We start from the raw sequence: 20709 nt of genomic DNA, 5'->3' as shown, positions 1-20709 counted from the left end.
GCAACACCCCTGTGATACATGTGGAGACAGCCCTTGCTATAAAAGTATATATTAACTTGAACATGATATGCCAACACAGTCCTGTTTGATTTTATTCCCTTTTGAATTTCCTTTGCTCTCTTCTAAGAGTTTCTGAGAGCTTTTCTGAATGTATTTTAGGTGTCTCGTCATTTTTTTCTTGCATTCCAATCATTATTCCCCTACTTTTTTTTTCCAAACAATAACCCTCCCAAGAAATCCAACCCATCTATAGCCATATTAAAAAAACACTCCAAATTACTAATAATTAGAAAAATACAAATTAAAGCAGTTCTGAGGTTCCTCTTCTCACCCATTAGATTGGAAAAATTGACAAAAGTGGAAAATGAAAAATGTTGGAAGGGTTATGGAAAAATACATACATTGATTCACTGTTGGTAAAGCTATGAATTGTGCAGGTGCTGGGAACAACAGACAGGCCAAGAGACATATTTTGGACCAGCTATGGTTTATTGAGTTCACTAACAGGGGAGTCTCACTCAAAAAGTCAAAGACCCCTCAAAATGAACATATACAAGATTTACATGGATTTTAAGGAGGGAGGAACAGGGGAGAATGGAGCAAAAGTTCATCTATTAAGTTGGTCCCTCTTGTGGTTTATGGCTAATCTGGCATAATGACCCTTTCCCTCAGTTTTGGGGTTAGGAGTTTCTGCATGACAGTATGCAGGGGCCTATGTTGTCTCTCTAAATGGGTTGCACAACAGGATACCATGGCACATCCTATTTTGGGTTACTTGCATTGCAAGCACTAATGGGAGAGATAGACATATATGTGAGAACAAAATGGAGTGATTCTCAAAATGGAATAGCCCTGGCTCCATAATTGGTGCAGTCATTCAGGAAAGAAATTTGGAACTATGCCCCAAAATGTTACCAAACTGAGCATGCTTTTTGATGCAGTAATATTACTATTAGGTCTGTACCTCAAGAAGAATTTTAAAAAGGAAACAGTCCCATATATACAAAAATATTTATAGCAGCTCTTTTTTTGTGGTGACAAAGAATTTGAAACCAAAGGGGTTCCTATCAATAGGAGAATGCTAAGACAAATTATGCTATGTGAATGTAATATAATATTATTGGGCTGTAAAACTTGATGAGACTTTCAGAGAAACCTAGAAACACTTGCATGAAGTGAACAGAACTAGGAAAAGTAATTTACTCTATACCATCAACATTGTAAGGAGATAGAGAAGAAGGAGAAGGAGAAGGAGAAGAAGAAGAAGAAGAAGAAGAAGAAGAAGAAGAAGAAGAAGAAGAAGAAGAAGAAGAAGAAGAAGAAGAAGAAGAAGAAGGAGGAGGAGGAGGAGGAGGAGGAGGAGGAGGAGAAGGAAGAGAAAGAAAACAAAGAAAAAAGAAGAAATATAAGAAAACAAAGGAAAATAGACAACACAGTGAAGAAATAGATCAAGAGAAGCCCAACTTCACAAGCACAAATAGACCCCAAGAGGCAAATGTCACAAAAAAATACAAGCAAAATCTCAGAGAAAAAAAAAATGGTTTGGCCAAAAGCAGTAGGAGGGATGGATGGGGAAGGGCAGCATTGTTTGTGACATAGTCAATCCTGCACTTTAGGAAAATCACTGTAATGGCTAAATGGAGGATAGATTTGAGAGGGGAGATACTTGGAGCAGGCAGATCAACTGGAAGGCTATTATAATAGTCCTGGCATGAGGTGATGAGGGCCTGCACAAGAGTGGTAGTACTGTTAAAGGAGAGAAGGACACATATTCAAGAGCTATTGAACAGCTGTTCTGTCCTATCTCCTCTGTAGTTTAGATACTGATGCTGTTGCAGTTCTGGATAGACTGGCTGGGACTAGGTCCCATCCTACAGTCTTTAGCTTCTACCTCCCCTGGTGATAACCCAATGGAAACATTGGCTATAGCCCATCTCCTTTTCATTCTCCTTGGACAATCCTCAGTCAAAAATTGGTTCCATTCCATGATAGAATCCAGCTGAATGTTGAAAACTTTGGTAGTCTCAGACTTCCTACAAAGCACACCAGTACATATGCCTAGTTAATGAGTTGGTCTTATCTGTGTCTGTGGCTCCAAATGTTTGTTCCAAGAGATGCATCTTCCTCCTTCCATTGTATGCCCAATAAGAACTGACTCTTCCCTTTTTTCTATTTGGATGGGTCAGATCAAGATTCCCCTGGCTTCAGGTCCTAATTACTGGAGTTTGTGCTAGCTTTAACCAACTTTGTTGTGTCCCCATTCAGAGCTGAGTTCAGTCTCCTCTTTATCCCTGGTGAATAGCCACTTAGAGGATCCAAATATTTCTCACGTATATCTGGCTGGGTTCAGGGCCCTCTGGTATGTTTCTCAGCCAGAGTCCCCACAAGCTACAGGTCACTTAGAGCTCACAAACTGCACCTTCTCTGGAATAAGTCCTTTATCAGCACCCATAGGCTTCCAACTATCTTCACATGACTGATGATGTTTTTTAAATTGAACTTCTCTGGTCAAATTGGCCATGACCAGTGACTTACCCTCTGATGATGAGCCATTCCAAAACTTGCCTGGGCCAATGTGCAGATGACACACCAAGTCCAGTGCTTTTCATATAAAAACATACTGCCTTTGACATATGAGACCCAAGCAAGGTCGTTGCCTATCTTGCCTCATCTCTCCTTTTTAACTTGTTCCCCCTCCCCCACCTCCAGAGTACTCCTACTTCCCACCCCCACCCTGCCAGGTATCTAACACCCTTGAATCCTATGTTCTTCCATCAACATTTACTCTCACTTAAATACCTATTATAAGTAAATATTAAGGACCCCTACTCCTAAACAAATATGTAGATAAATACATGCATATGTGTATAAATCATATGTATTTAAATGCACATTTACATAGCTCTTTAAAATTTAGAAAACATTTTCCACATGATCCTGTGAAACTGTTAGGACGATAATTATCAGAAATCATTAGAATCTTCATTTTATGAATGAGGAAACTGAGGATCTGAGAGTTTGTATTGTGCATGTATATAATCTCATTCTGTGCTCCTAGTTAGCTATCCCAGGTTCTAAGTATCTTTTGAGTTAAAATAATCTCTAAGCTTTTGCTTGAACCTCTACAAATATATTTTACTTTTTACCTGTTAACCTGATGATACACTTAGTTCACAACAAAAGTATTTCAATTAAGTAGCAATAGCATATATCTTTATAATTATTATATTATTATATATTATATATCTTCATATAATTATAGTTATATATCTTTCTTCATAATAAATCTTGAATTTACTCCCCACAAATACATGCACACTAAAAGGGAATTTTGCCTTTTTAGGATTTGTGTGTGTGTGTGTCTGTGTGTCTGTGTGTGTGAAACATTGGCACATTTGGAATATATAGACATCCATGTGTGGATTTTCCACACAAATTTGTAGCTAGGGAACACATCAGGACAGCTCACACCTCCCAAATTGCAAACCTGCTAAAGTGACATTGATATTTATACTTCTCTCCACCTGGATACGCTCCCCACCATGCACTCTTCTCCAGAGACTTCTCCCAGCTAGGTGCTGCCCTATACTCCAGCTAACCATCACCTCTGGTTATTTTCAGGGTCTCTTAACACCTTCCACAACATACATTATGAATAGGATCACGATAGTTCTTTCACCAGCTCTTTTAGCTACTTCCACCATTCACTGGGGGGCAGGAGTGGAAGAGTTAGGGTGCTTCTAACCCTACAGAGAAGAGATTCCATAGAAAGCACCATTTGCTCTGCCAGTCTGCTTTCTCAGTTTCTTCCTTTACCTCACTTACAGTCCTCAAGGCCACCCATTGATGAGTCTTCCCTCTAATAGAGGTGCTGTGATCCATAAGTCTTTCCCCTGCAGTCAAGGTTACAGATCTCCTCAATCAGCATTTTCAGCTGGTAGCTGTGGAGCTCTCTGTGATCTTCTGAGTCAGCTATCTTAGCCAATGGTTAAGGAGCTCTTTCCCTTCAGTCAGCTTTAATCTGATATCATGTCTGCCCTCTTAATTCTTCTTAGAACTTTTCTGTTAACTGTTGCTCTCCTTCTTAACTGAACTGCTCCATCCTCTATCGTATTTACTACATCTTTCAGTTCAACTGCCATATAATTTATAGTCAAAATTCATTTAGATCTTAGATCTTATCCTACCAATAAGTCTGAGATAAATCTCCTCAGCGTTCTACTTCCACAAGTAGAAAATGGATTAATAGACACCGCATCAAGAAAATGCTTAAATTCACCCCAGCTTCTCATTGGGACTATGCACAATAGCAGTGCCTGTACTAGATGGAAAATTCTAAGAAACCGTTCGCCTTTGCTCACTTAGTTAAGCAACATATCCTATCCTGGTCTCCCCCTTTCTGATGTCTCTATATATCAATGAATTGAAGTCCTTGATCTTTCCTCCAATTCTTGTACTGGAATTGGGCACCTGTATTCTAAGTCTCACTTCACATTATGAATGGAAGGGCTTTTTCTCCTTTTAGAATGATTTTAGGCATCAGAGAATAAGTGGTAAAGCTATTTGGTGGGCCAAAGCTACACGGACAATTTTGCCTTTTCACCCAATATCCTATTAACGATCATTACTGATCCTTGAAGTCTACCTGTCATTCTTCCTTTTTCTAATTAATATTTTAAAGAATTTTGCTAGAAGTAGGTAGAAATCAGCAAAGCTTCTTTTTGTGAGCAGAAATCAGCAAGGCTTTTCTCAGCAAAGCTTTTCACTTCTTGGAGAATCATCTTCCCAGATGCTGGAATGAAAAAAGAAATTCAGTGTGTTGGGAAAAACTAGGCTATGTCCATGCAATGCCAAAATTTAAAGGAAGATTTTTTTTCTGCTTTTTTTTTTTTTGCTTTTTGGAGAGGGGAGGGTAGGGCAATTGGGGTTACGTGACTTGCTCAAGGTCACATGGCTAGTTTTTGTGTTAAGTTTCTGAGATCAGATTTGAACTCAGGTCCTCCTGACTCCAAGGCTGGTGCTCTATTCATTGTGCCACCTAGGTGCCCTAAAGGAAGATTTTTATTTTTTCATTTTTTTTTGCAGGGGGGTGGGCAGGGCAAATGAGGTTAAGTGACTTGCCCAAGGTCACACAGCTAGTAAGTGTTAAGTGTCTGAGGCTGGATTTGAACTCAGGTACTCCTGACTTCAAGGCTGGTACTCTATTCACTGTGCCACCCAGCCACCCCTAAGGAAGATTTTTAAAGTGACTAAATAATGTAGATATTTTGTCCATTGATGAATATCAATATTTTGTTGTTTGGAAACATCTAGATGGTCAGACCATATATTGATTTTTATCTGAATGTTTCATGCTCTGTAGAAGTAGCATGGAATAATGAAAAAAAAAAATATATATATATATATTAGCTTGGGAGTCCAAAGGTCTGAACTGAAATCCTTATATTCCTATTTTCTAACTGTATGACCTTGGACAAGTCAATTTTACTTTCTGAGCTTCAGTTTCCTAATCTATTAAAAGGGAAATTGAACTCTTAGTTCTATATCACAAGACTTAGGAATTATAAATATATGCCATGTCCAGGACACGTAACAAAGGATAATAGCATGGCTCTTTTTCTCTACCTTTCTTTCCTGCTCCATCCATCGCTCTTGCACAAGCCAAACTAGAAAACCTGTGGGGACAACAGTAACATTGAGCCAATTCCATCAAGTGAGAATGGAAGCTTCACCGGGGAGCTTCCACTCTGATGAAGGAGAAACAGTGCACGTTTTTGAGCATTTTGTAGTCTGATGGGAGAGTGAATGAATGTATTTTTAATCACTTACTGTATACAAAATACTATATTAAGTACTGGTGATGCAAATAGGAAAGCAAAACAGCCTTCCCTCTCAAGAAGCTCACCTTCTATAGACAGAGAATCTATGTAGAGTGTTTCAGCAGCAAGTCGAATGGAAAGAATTCATAGTCTTTAGGGTTCAGTGGAAAAGCAGATGGTAATGTTTCTTCTGTAATGTCACTTCTGTTGACAAAACCACATCCATTTCTGATGTTGACAGATTTGACAATGCCAAAGACTTTGGTCAGAACAGCTTTCTTTTCCGGGTCTCAGTAGCTGTAGTTAAAGATGCAAGGGCTGCAATACTCTCAGCACCAGCTTTCATCTTCTATCTCCACAGGTGCTGCTTCTCAGAATAATGATGGCTATGGGGGGTAAGCTGGAAACAAGACTGGGGGATGCTGCTATTGCCAAGGCTCTTTGGCTTACATGCCTTTCAGTGGCAGTTGGTCAGCCACTGGTGTTGGTGCTGGTGAGGAGAGCAGACCCTTTCTCCACAGTGATTGTTCTCCTTAATGATGGCTTTGGGGCCTGGGTTAGAATCAGGGCCGGTGGCCTGGGGTATGTTGCTATTGGGTTCAAGATCCTAGGCTATCTTATTGGTGTCTGAAGGGAAGTGGTGGTCAAAGTAGTGTTGGTTTCTCTTTCTTGGCACATGCTTCCTCCTGTCTCTCCCTCAGGGTGTCTAGCTGCTTTAGCTAGACTGTCCTGTTTGTCCCACAGGTGACCATTGGTCAAAAGTTGGGGATGGCTGACCCCTTCTCTATAAGAGTTATTCCCCCTGGCTAATGACTTAGAGGAAGAGGTGGTAGTATTTGAAAAATCTCAACTCCCAAATTGGTAGAAATGCAGAGCACGCTATATGGCAGTAACCACTTAAAGTACCTAAAAATACCAAAAGAAAAACAAGAAATTAGTTACACAAATATTACAATGAAAGTTCAGTAGAAAAACTCTGAGAATCTTCAAAATGAAAGAAAAAAACAACTAGAATGAAGTGTTATAACTGGTAACATTTTCCCAAAGATTGCTTCTAAGATGACATTTTCAAGGTTTTTTTTTGTTCCCTATCTCTGACAAGAGTTCAGGATGACCTGATCTGTGCGTTTCTGAAGGCCCCTAGCTCTAGAGTATGTATTAACAGTGTTAGGCAAACACAGAAGGACCTGACAGATATCATTCGTTCATTCATCCATTGATTCACTCAGTGGATCTCAGAGTACTGGACCTGGAATCAGGAAGATCCAAACTAAAATCTGATCTCAGATACTACATGATGCTAGGCAAGTCACTAAATCTTTGCCTTCTCCAGTTTCCTTATCTACCTCCCAAGGTTGTCTGTGAGGATAAAAATGAGACAATATGCATGAAAGCTTTGCAAATCTAAAAGTGCTATATAAATGCTAGCTATTAAATGCTATTATTCATTTGTCCATTCATTCATTCAACTTGTGTTACTTAAACCCCAGCTAAAAGAGTTCTTGCCCTAAAGGACTTATATACTATTGGGGGATGGGGAAGAAGCAACATGTATACAGAAAAATAAATGCAAAATGTGTAGAGTAAATCATGGGTGGGGTAGGGCCCTAATGACTGAGGAAGCAGGAAAGGCCTCTTCATCTTACTTCAAGGAAATACTACAGCTTTATTTTTGAGAAGAGGAGCTCTGATTAGGTAAGGTAGCTGAAGAGAAGGACTCAAGCCTCTGGCTCTGCCTCTCTCCCATCCCCAATCTTCCACACGCCAGATGCTGGCATCTCTCCCCCACTCCCTGCCCTCAAGGCCACACAGCCTCATTCTCCCTGGGCACACCTGGATGGGGGTGAGCCCTCGCTTCCCAGAACACCTGGGCTTGCTGGTGAGACTTGCAATACCGCAAAGTAGGTTAATTTGTATCAGAGAGCCAGAAATGACAACCTGCAAGTATGATTTCTTAAAATTGCTGCTTCCTTTATTACCAACCAGGGCGCTGATAAGTTTAACCTTTTTTTCAACTGCTAAATTGCCAATCATCTGGAAACACGCTGCAGTTTGTCCATTACATAAAGGAAACTGTTAGTCTAATTTAAAACAATATTGACCTTTTCTTCTTGCCCTTTCCGTTTTGACTAAATTGCAGGGTACATTTTTGAAATGCGCCTTTCATCTGTACTGTGCCAAGTGACCCTATTTTAGCATAGTTTCCAACCTTTCCTTTCTGTCTTCAAGTTTAATTAATGAGCTTTTTCATTGCTCATGGACATAAGGAAAGGATGTATTTGAATTACCTTTTTTTTCTGGTCATCCATTCCTGCCTGCCAGGGTCCTTTCTTCATTGAAGGGATTTAAGAGGGCTTTCAAGGTACCCCATTGTCTGTTCCAACCATTACTGAAGAACTCCCTTCAGGGAAAGCCTGGGCTACTTTCTGCACATCCTTGTAGATTTTCGCCTCTAAAAGAGGACCACAAATTTAGAGCTACAAGAGACGGCCGAGGATATCTACCCCAACAGTCTCATTTTACAGTGTCAGAGAAGAAGTGATTTGCTTAAAGTCGTGCAGTCAGACTATGACAAATTTTGAATCTAGGAATCAGATTTCCTGTCTATAGGTCTTTCTATCCCTTTCTTCCTGTGTTACAATATTTTCAACTCTAACCTCTCCTAAAATGCTCCACATAATTGTTATAGAGTCATTTCTTTGAGTTGTAGGGACAAAAAAAACATTTGATTTTTCAAGTGTGAGGACCACGTTGTACTCAAGCTCTACCACTTCCTGCCTGTTTGAAAGGTCATTTGCCATCTCTGCTTCACAGTTTCCCCATCTGTAAAATGTGGGACTTGGAGGAGATGATCTCTAACATTTCTTAAAACTCTACGTCCTTTGATAAAGAAGCACCTCTATGAGGATATGGATAAATAACTCAGGCTTTCATTGAAGACAGTTCCGCAATATTACCGTAGCTTGGAAGACATGGTATTTTTAGCCAGCCCCTTCATGTGAGATCAGCTCACCTTCCATTTCCCATACAACTGGCAATCTCTTCACCAGCACCTTTCTATTGCTTTGCCATACCCCTCCCCTTTCCCATGTTGTTCAGTCGTTTTCAGTCTTGTCTGACTCTTCATGACCCCATTTGAAGTTTTTTTGGCAAAGATGCTGGAGTGGTTTGCCATTTCCTTCTCCAGCTCATTTTATAGATGAGGAAACTGAGGCAAACAGGGTGAAGTGACTTGCTCAGAGTCACACACCTAGTAAGGGTTTGAGGCTAGCTTTCAACCCAGGTCTTCCTGACTCCATACTTGGCCCTCTACCCACTGTGCCAACTAGCTGCCCCTGTATTACCATCAGTTTTGGAAAGGATGTGCCAGTTGACTCCATGGCTCCACTTACCATCCCTGTGACTTCTAGGACCAAACCTTCCGTGGCTAACACTCTACTTTATGTGTTGCTTCTCTCTATTAGATGTGAGTTCCTTAAGGGCAAAACCTATGTCACTATTGTCTTTGCATCCCAAGTACAGTATGTGGAACCTTTGTTGCTGTTGTTCAGTTGTTTCAGTTGTGTCCAACTCTTCGTGCCCCATTTGGCATCTTGGCAAAGATCCTGAAGTGATTTACCACTTCCTTCTTCAGCTCATTTTACAGATGAGAAAACTGAGACAAATATGGTTATGTGACTTGACCAGGGTCACACAGCTAATAAATGTCTGAGGATGGATTTTAACTCAGGTCTTCCTGACTCCAGGCCATGTGCTTTATCCACTACTCCACTTACTTGCCCCACTTGGCACATAGAAAGTACATGATAAATGCTTCTTATTCATTCATTCACCCATTTATTCACTGTGGCCTTCCAAAGTTGCAAGGAGGTAGGAAGCATCATGGTATAATGATGAACACTGAACTTAAGAGTCAAGAGACTTGGCCCCAGAGCCCAGTTTGACATTTCCCATCTGTGACCATGAAGAGTTTACTGAACCTCTGTGAGTTTCCGTTTTTCCATCTGCAAATGAGGAAAATTATAAATATGCTAGCTCCTTTATAGATTTACTGTGAGAAAAGTGTCTAGTGAACTTTAAAACATCATTGAAATGTGAGTTATTATGATTCTGATAAGATGATGGTTGTGAAAAGGTTTTGAAAGGTAGAAAGCAGTGAACAGATGGGATGTGTCATGATTCTTGTTTTCCTCATGATTATTTAGCATTCTGTATCAGCCAGGTCCAGGTGACCCTTTCCCTTCGTCCTCTAGAATCCATTGCCTCTTTCCTTGGTCATTCTAGTTTTCCCTTCACCTTAAGAGGGGAAAGCTACAATAAAAAAGGCTATTCTAAGTTTCAAAAATGTGCTCCCTCAATACCTGACAAATCAGATCATATTCTCCTTCCTGTGCCCAGCTGAATAAATACTAATCTGCAGTCATGGAGGGGAAAGACTCAGCTGTGGAGTGGCTAAACACCACCTTTGAGGATTCCTATGTTGCAGTGGTACTATCAGATGTCTCATTCCCTAGCCCACAAATACCTGAATGGCAAATAAATAATGCAGCCCAAGTGGTTAATTTCAGTAAACATACTCAGTGTCATTTAGACAATGTCCAAACATGTGACTAGCTTCCTCTGGAAGTTGTAGAGTCAAATAGACAAGGACTTGAACCCAGAAATTCCCAAGTTGTGATCTTCATGATGGTGGGCACTTTGGGTGATGTTGGAAAGATTGTCCATTTGTCTTCTATTATGTGGAGATAAGGAGCTGCCATGTACAAGTTGCTGCATAGAGAAAGCACTTAATATATATTTACTGAATTAATGTAATGAAGTACAAAACACCAGAAAACTCATTTGTCCATTCATTCAATATGGGTTTCTTGAATGCTTCATTTCAGGTCTTAATGCACAGGCCCTGCCTTCTGGGGGTTCATTCTCTGGTTAGGAAAATAAGACTAACACAGATAATTATAATGTATGGACCTGCATTATCGCCTAAGCCTCAGACTTGCATCCCCAACTACCCACAGGACATTTCCACCTGAAAATATAAATGTATGTATGAAAACAAATAATTATGGGATCTTTAGTTTTACAAAGCCTTTTTCTCATAATGCTGAGAGGTTGGTAGTGCAAGTATAACTATACCCATCTTGCAGATGAGAAAACTGAGGATCAGAGAGGTCAAATGACTCAGTGGTGGCACAGTGACAATGTCAGAAAGCATTGGAACTAAGACTTGAACCTAGGGCTTTTCTCTATCATGCTGCCTGAATCTTCCACTGTTCCATAAAACTCAAAATCCCCCAAAGGAAATGTATTACTTTAATCCTCAAACCTCTCTTTCTGACTTCATCATTGGGACAACAACACGGTTCAGCAGATAGAGCACTAGGCCTGGAGTCAGGAAGACATGAGTTCCAATCTGGCCTCAGACACTTACTAGCTGTGTGACCCTGGACGAGTCACTTCACCTATAAAACAGGCTTAACATTACCACTCCCAGGGTGGGGGTCAGATGAGATAATAATATAAAGCTCTTAGCACAGTTCCTGCCACATAGTAAGTGCTACATAAATGTCAGCTGCTATCATTGTTCCTCTCTGTGTCACCAACATTCCCTCACTCTCCCATATTTAAAGCTTGAGGCTGTTCTTTGACTTTCCCTTCTCTCATCTCTCAAGTCCTGTGGATTCTACTTTTACAGTACCCGTTATCATCTGTTGTTGTTTGGTTGTTTCAGTAACGGCATTGTGATGCCATTTGGGGTCTTCTTGGCAGAGACACTGGAGTGGTTTGCCATTCCCTTCTCCAGCTCATTTTACAGATGAGTAAACTGAGACAAACTGGGTTAAGACACTTATCCAGGCTCATTATCATCTGTACCAGCCTCTTTATTCCCACTGCTACTACCCTGGGGCAGGACCCCAATACTGCCCGCTCAGCTTATGGCAATAGTTCACCAATAGGTCTTTCTATCCATTCTGTGGTTTCTCTAATTCATCTCCCACACCACTGCCAGACTATCCTTCATTACCCTAGAATCATGAAACCCAGAGTTTGAAGGGACTTCAAAGGCATCTTGTCCAACCCATTTGACTGGTCACCTAGCTCTGTAGTTCCAAGTTATTCAAATAACAATTTACATTGCCTCCTGAATGAAAGTCAAACTTCTTAGCCTAACATACAAAGCCCTTCACAACCTTGTACATCTCTGCCTTGTATTTTGTGGTTGCTGTTGTTCAGTCATTTTCTGTCATGTCCAACTTTGTATGACTCCATTTGAAGTTTTCTTGGCAAGGATAATGGAGTGGTTTGCCATTTCCTTCTCCAGCTTTTTTACAGATGGGGAAACTGAGACAAACAGTGACATGCTCAGGGTCACACAACTAGTCAATGTCTGGGGCCAGATTTACTTTGAAAAAGGAATCTTCCTGACTCCAGGCCCAGTACTCTATCCACTGTGCCACCTAGCTACCCTCTGCCATTTTAGCCTCATCTCACTATTGCCTTCACAGCTTAGATATAAAGTCAGTTGAGACTGAACTTCCACCTCCATTTTTTTGCTCATGTTGTTTCCTCTGCCTGGAATGCCTTTTTCTACCTTCTTACCTATTGAATTCTTACTTATTCTTAAAAGTCCAACTCAAATACCACTTCTTCCAGGAATTCTTCACTGGTCCTCCTGGTCAGTAATAATATTACTGCTCTCATAAACTCACATAGTATTTTGCTTCCACCTTCTTTGTGCCCCTATTATGTTCTATTTTGTATTATATTTAGTTGTATACACACCATATCTTCTTATCTAGCAATCAGCAAGCTTTAGGAAACAAGGAGAAGAGCTATGTATGCCATTATACCTTCAGTGCCTACCAAAGTTCCCTGTACTTTGGTACTTAATAAATGTTGTTCAAATTGAAGAAAGCAGAAAGTATTAGTGAAATGAGAGCAGAAAAAATGCTCCAAGAATTCAGGTGAGGTAAACTTTTTGGCAAGAGGAATCAGGAAAGATTCTCTTCAAGAAGTGACATTGGGTACTAGACAGAATTGTGTGGTAAAAACAGTCTAAGGAGAAGGAGGAGCATAATAGTTAAATCTGATTCACCAAAACTTGAAAAAAATTATAAAGTCCCTACTATATACAAGGTATGCTGCTTAAAAATACAGAGGCAGAACAGTCTTGGCATAGTCCTTGGCTAAAAAGTAGGACATGTGACCTGGAAAATGAGACTACAAAGGTAAGAATGAATCAGATCATGGAAGGCCTTGAATGGTGGGACTTTATTCAGTAGTCAATGAATTATGTTTATACTTAGACAAATCATTTAGTTTCTATGGAATTTATCTGCAAAATGAAAGAAAGGTGTGACTGGATCCCAGGTCCTGAATCAAGGGAATCAAGTATAATTTTTAAAGTTTCTCATAAAAATGTCTCTGACATGTAACCTCACCCAACATAATCTTGACGATGTTGATATCTGATCTATTTTCCACTCTGTCCCCACTCCCTTAATGGTCTTCAGTAAGGTCAGGTTAAGAATATACAAAATAGGGGTGGCCAGGTGGCGCAGTGAGTAAGAGCACTGGCCCTGGCGTCAGGAGACCCGGAATTGGTTCCAGCCTCAGATACTTGACACCCACACAAAATAACTGGCCGTGTAACCTTGAGAAAGTTACTTAACCCCAATTGCTTTAAAAAAAAGAATATACAAAATATAGGACAGGTTTATTTCTATCCTAAATATGGAATAAGTTTCATTTAACCTTCTTCTACCCACCAACACACACACACACACACACACACCTTCTCTGAGAACCACTTTTCTTTCCTTTCTAGAATATGTCAAGCAATCCTTCTCTCTTAAAGTTCCCACTTTCCCTCAGGACCTATACAGTCTACATGACTCACAGTACCAACAAAGAAAAAGAGTTGGATTGCTCTTTGATATGTTGTTGTTCTGCTGTGTTGATACTTCTTTGGGCTGGGAGATGGTTCATCCTGGGTAGGGTAACTCACTCCACAGCCAAGCAAGGCTAAGCATCTATGTCAAATGCCTCACCTTCTCTCCTTGAGGTACAGAATTCCTAAATCCTTACTCATGTATAGGTTCTAACATCTTTTTTGGATCAGACCACATTTTCCACCTTTAAGTCTGTCTTTTTTCACAAATGCACTGTTGGTGGAGTTGTGAACTGATCATTCTGGAAAGCAAATTGAATCTATGACCAAAGGGTTATAAAACTGTGCATACCCTTTGATTTAGCAATACCACTACTAGGTCTATTTCCCAAAGAGATAAAAAAAAGTGAGGACGGAGGACCTATTTGTACAAATATATTTATAATGGCTCTTTTTGTAGGGGCAAAGAGTTAGAAACGGAGGGGATGTCATCGGTTGGAGAATGGCTGAACAAGTTGTGGTATATGATTTTAATGGAATATTGTTATTTCAGAAAAACCTAGAAATACTTGTATGGAATGATACAAAGTGAAGTGAGCAGAACCAGGAGGACATTGTACACAGTAACAGCAATACTGTATAATGATCAAGTATGAATGACTTAGAAATTCTCAGCAATACAATAATCCAAGACAATTCCAAAAGACTCACAATGAAAAATGCCATTCACCCCCAGAGAAAGAACTGTTGGAGTCTCCATACAGATCTAAGCATACTATTTTTTATTTCCTGTATTTTTTCATGTTTTTCTTCCTTAGGGTCTGTCTTCTTTCATAACACGATTAATATGGTGATATATTTTGCATGACTGAACATGTATAACCTTTATCTAATTGCTTAATATCTCAGGGAGGGGGAAAGTGAGGGAGGGAGAAAGAAAATTTGAAACTTGAAAATTTTTTAAAGGAATATTAAAAATTACCCTTATATGTAACTGGTAAAAAAATAAAATATTATTTTTTAAAGATTGTCTCTTTTCTATCTTAATCTGGGGCCAGATGGTACATATGGCTCTCTATAGATGCTGTCTGAACACACGGGTCCCTTTTCCAGTCTACTTGAGCCCAACATTTGTCTTTTAAAGGTCAACCCCAAGGGCTATTTCAGATGTGTGAACTTTGATTCCTGGGGTGCTAACTCACATAATCCTCACTCCTACTACAAATTTGAAGCTGAGAATTGGAAAAAAAAAAAAAAAGCCTTATCAGTAGGACAATGACAACCCCAAAACATGGAGAATTCCCATCCTATCAGAAGATTGTAAGAAAAAGAAGGGGCTTACCTACCTCCTCTTGGTGCACTCCAGGCATCAGTAAGAGGATAATTGTTTAACAACCAGCTCTCCAGGGGGGAAATATACAATAAGCATCATTCAAATTTTCTCCATCACTTTCTTAAGTCCAGACAATCAACAAAATAATGAATTTATACCAGAGTTGTAGCATTTTCTGATTTCCAAGGTGAAGATGTTCACAACGAAAGTTTCCTGTTTGACCTGGAGTCAGTTTACCCCTAACTCTAGGGCTTATCTGACACAATAACACCTTACATTTCTATATGAGCCTGGGCAAAGTACTTTCTTCCCAGCAGTGTCTGTACGTTTTTTTCTGATGAGGAGGCTAAAACTCAGAAAAAGCTAAATGATTTGCCCAAAGTCATATAATTAGTAAGTGTCAGAGCCAGGATTAGAACCCAAGTCTCTCCTGAATCCAAGGCCACTGCTCTTTTTACTATACCACACAGCCTCAACTGTAATCTACCCCTGCTCCACCTGGCCAAACAGGCTGTTATGAATAATCTATGAGATAACAGATATGACAGTGTTTTGCAAGCTACCAGGAAACTTGTGTAGCACTCTGCTAAAATAGTAGAAGTAGTAGCAGCAGCAGTAGCCACATTTATACAGTTTGTAAAGCACTTTACAAATCTTATTTCAGTTTATCTTCACAACAATCCTGAATGGTAGATACTATTATTATCACCATTTTACAGATGTGGAAATTGAGGCAGAGGTTAAGTGACTTACCCAGGATCATAAAGTGAATGCATATCTATGGCCAGTTTTGAATTTAGGTTTTCCTAACTCTAAGTCTAGATCTCTATCCCTTGCATCACCTAAGATGTCATGATTATCATCTAGCATTTTCATTTTCACGGAAGGGCATTTTTCTGGTCCTATACATATCCTTTGAGTCAAATCTTTTCACTAGAGCTTCCTCACAAACTTTCATCATACAAGGTAAAGAAGATACAAGGAACTGCAAGATTTTCATGAAGACTTGCAGTGTCTAAAAGTACAGAGCAGCTAGAATGGATATTCATTACGAATGTGTGCATTTACAAGGCCAACTACTCTCCCTTTAATGTATAATTACATGGTAATAACAACTCCATATTTGTACAGTAACTACATATCCTATGGATTACCTGATGATTTTACTCAGAGTTAGCATGTGAATCAATGTATAATTACCCAGCATAATTGTTGAATCTCATAGTAACACTTTAATTTGCAAAGCAAAAATAACCATGTGATTACTCTGCAATTACATGATAGTTACTAATCAATTGCATCCACATAGTTTGCCATGTATTTACAGAGTGTTTAATGGCTATTTATACATTGCCACATAAAATGTTATCTAGTTCCCCTGTTGACAATTACATACCCCACTGGCACTTTCCTAGCTAGGGAAATAGTGTTATATGCCCTGAATTCTAGAGTCTCTATGTCATTGATCAATATGGTTGATGAAAATCTGGTGAACTCTTGACATTGCCTCTCTAGCAAGAGTTTGCTGCTGACTTTATGGCATCCCAATATTTGCAGCCACATTGATACCTTTGGCTGTGTGCGTGTGGCCGGGGGGTGGGGAGGGGAGGGGTGGGGTGAATGAGTCTACTATAAAGAAACTTCTTGCAGCTATAGTAAGGAGTAGTGGGAGCAAAGCCAGAAGTCTGCAGAACCTGACTCTGACAAAAAGTCACAATAGTGGCATTAAGGCTCAAAAATGAGCAAACAAAAGAAAAATGACAATAGAGGAATATTATGGATCCAAGGATGCCAAAGATACAAATACAGAAGGAAAAAAAATTACAAACAGCTATAATCACTAACATAATGACAATAGGTAGCATTTAAATAGCACTTTAAGGTTTACAAAGTACTTTACAATTATTATCTCATTATATCTTTTTTAAAAAGACATTTTAATAATTGAATTTTAATATAATCAATTCCCTTTGTAATTCTATGTATTTTATTTTATGCATTTAAGAACATTATTCTAAGAAAGGGTCCATAAATTTCATCAGACTTCCAAAAGAGTTCATAACACCAAAAAATAAGAATTCCTGCTATAGATGAAAGAATTAAAGGATAATAAATAGCTTAGTACAAGAACCTTACTTAAGTAACAGAACACCTTAAAATTAGAATGAGCCAAAGAGAAATTAATGACTTCATGAGACAAGAAATAGTAGAACAAAATCAAAAGCCAAAAAAAGAAGGAAAAAATTCAAAATAACTCTTATCAAAAATAATTGACTTAGAATATAGGTAATAGAAGAGAAAATCTAATAGTCATCATGCCTGAAAACTATATCCAAAAGGAACCCGATATCACATTTCAAGAAAAAAATAATGAAAATTTCCAAGACCTATTTGAAACAAAGGACAAAGTTATAGTAGGAGGAATTTTCCAGTAACCTCCTGAAAATAAATATCAAAATAAAACTCCCAAGAAGTCCATGACAAAATCCAAAAGGTTCATATTGGGAAAAAAACCACCACCTACAAACTAACAGGAAACAAAAGAATTAAAGTACTATGGAGCCACAGTCAGGATCACACAAAATTTGGAAACTACAGCTTTAAAGGAAAAGAGATGTTAGAAAAACAATATTCTGGAAAAGCAAAACATAAAGGTTAACAATAAAAAATAACCTACATGGTAAAAAATGAGTATAACCACTGAAGGGCATTCCTGATAAAAAGACTAGAGCCCAGTGGATACTTTGAAATTCAAGAGAAAACTTAAAACCTTAATATATTTGAGCAATTGTAATAGGTTAATTGATTATTAATTGTTTACATCCTAATTGGGGGGAAAAAGGGGAGGGTGAAGAAAAACATATTCTTTCAGAAGACTAATATCTTCAATGGGATCAGAGGGAGTTTAATAGGACAGAGATACTAGAAGAGATGTTACATTTTTGTGATGTTAAGAGAATGAAATGTAGAGGAAAAATACACTAGCAAAATATACTAAGCATTTATAATATAGGTATTTATCATCTAGATTTATATTAACTTTCAACTATTAATTTTGATTTCTGTATTGAAGCTTGAAGCTTCTAACATTCCTTGGTAGATATTAAAAGCTTTACATTTCTGGAGTCCAAATGTTATTTTGATACCAAAGGAGAAAGATCTCACATGATGAAGATGTTTAATGCATTTTTCAATAGAACCATATCATAGAGCCTGTTATCATTCATGTGCATCAAGTAATTCATAAAATGCTTTGGTTCTATTCCTTCTTTAATTTGAAAATCATATTTATTGCCTTTTAGGAGAGATGACAATGGATTTAAGGTTAAGCAGAATCACAATGTGCTTAAACAGTCTCACTGAAAAATACCATGTTTTATATAAATTGTTTTTGATATTGTTTTATTGATTACATGTTTTTAATAGTGATAAGGATGGAACGTATGATTTCAGTGGTAACACCTAGGTGAAGAAACTTGCTTTACTTTTATCCACCCAGTGACCTCTAATTTTTTGAGTCCTCAATTCTCTCCCAGTCCATTTCATTGAGTAAGTCACTCTCTCCTCTTTTCCATATCTTGACTGCTTGGTGAGGCAATTCATCTCTTTACTCCAGCATCAGGCTTTGATGCCTCTCACCATTTCCACCTTTACTCTAACGCATATGCTACTAAATGAAAGTGGAGAAAAATCACTCGCCATTCTGACTAGGTCTATTACAAATTTGTTATACAACTTTAGCTGGGCCCTCACTGCTGCTAAGAAATCTTTCTAAATCTGCCTTGTCAACTCACTATCCAACTCTACACAGAAGCTATTCCAAACCTTTTAATCCCTCCTCAAATCTCTCATGGTTCCCCTTCCCTCAACTGAGAATTTTTTTAATTGTATTTTATTTTTTAGCTGAAATTAAATTTATTTTTAGTTTTCAACATTCATTTCCACAAGATTTTGAGTCACAGATTTTCTTCCCATCTCTCCCCTACCCCCACCCCAAGATGGCAAGCATACTGAATATCCCTTCCCTCAATCTGCCCTCTCTTATATCCCCCTAAATCCCCCTTACTTTCTTGTAGGGCAAGATGGATTTCTATACCTCATTGCCTGTATATCTTATTTCCCATCAACTGAAAATCTTGCCTCATATTTTACAGAAAAATTAAGACCATTCACCAAAAGCTCCCTCTTGTTTCCTCTTCTTCACCTCATATCACTTAGATTCCTTCTGCTACTATCTCCTCCTTCGCCCTTGTCTCACATGATGAAGCACCCTTTCTCCTTACCAAGACTAACCCCTTTACCTACTTAAACGATTCCATTTCATCCCAGCTCCTTAAACAAAATGTTCCCTCTGTCATCCCCATTCTATCAATTATTTCCCTGATTCCAAAGATTCCAAAATCTTTCCCTGCCTACTAGCTCATTCTCTACTACCTACAAATATGTCTGTCACCTTCATTCTGAGAAAATCCTCACTTGATCCTTTCATCTCTGCTATCTTTCTACATCCCTTCCACCCTTTCTAACTAAACTCTTTGAAAAGGCCCTCTACAATAGGTGCCTCCATTTTCTCTCTTCTCACTTTCTTCTTAACTCCTTCCAATCTGGCTTCCAATCTTATCATTCCACCAAAACCGTTCTGTCCAAAATGAGTAGTTGTCTCTTAGTTGCCATTTCCAATGACCTCTTCTCTATTCTCATGTTTTCACCTCTCTGTAGTCTTTGACATTGTTGATCACCCTGTGCTCCTTGACATTCTCTTCAGGTCACCACTCTCTCTTGGCTCTCCCTCTACATATCTGACTGCTCCTTCTCTGTATCTTTTACTGGTTCTTCCTCCAGATCACATTCTCTAATTGTAGCAATTCTCGAGGATTCTATCCTGGGCCTTCTTCTCTTATCCCTATGTATTATTTCAGCTTCCATGGAGTTAATTACTATCTGTATGCTGATGATTCTCAAATCCACCTAAATTGTCCCACAGTCTCTGTTGACTTCCAATCTCACATCTCCAACTCCCTTTCAGACATCTCTGAACTGGATGTCTAGTCGACATCTTAAACTCAACATGTCCAAAACTGAACTCATCTTACATCCTTAGCTTTCTTGCCATCCTACCTTCCATATTGTTGGAGAGCATCACCATCCTCTCATTCCCCCAGGCTCACAACCTAAGAACCATCCTCCACTTCCTATCTCATATCATATCTTCCCCCTACCCTGCCCGTATCTAAGTTGTTGCCTAGACATGTCTGCTCTCAAATAAGCCCTCTTCTCTCCTCTAGCACTTCCACCAGTCTAATGTAGGCCCTCAACATCTCACACCTTGATTATTGCTATAGTTGCTGGTGGGTCTGCCTGCCTTAAATCTCTGCTCATTCCAATCCATCCTTCATTCAGTCCCTCAAGTGATTTTGCTAAAATATAGGTTTGACCATGTCACTGCCCAACTCCATAAACTCCGGTGGCTCCCTCTCACCGCCAGGATCAAATAGAAAATCCTCTGCTTGGCATTCAAAGTCCTTTCCAGTCTTCTTACACCTTACTCCCTGACATATATTCTTCGATTGAGTGAGACTGGTTACCTTGCTGTTCCATGAACAAAACACTCTCTCTCAGCTCCTGGAATGTCTTCTCACTCTCCCTGGTGCCTTGGATGTTCTTCC

The sequence above is a fragment of the Petaurus breviceps genome, unplaced genomic scaffold (genome assembly GCF_028583685.1).
Source record: "Petaurus breviceps papuanus isolate PSGF00001 unplaced genomic scaffold, PetGlider_PUasm1.0 90847, whole genome shotgun sequence".
Lineage (NCBI taxonomy): Eukaryota > Metazoa > Chordata > Mammalia > Diprotodontia > Petauridae > Petaurus > Petaurus breviceps.
Note: the sequence above shows the minus strand (reverse complement) of the source record.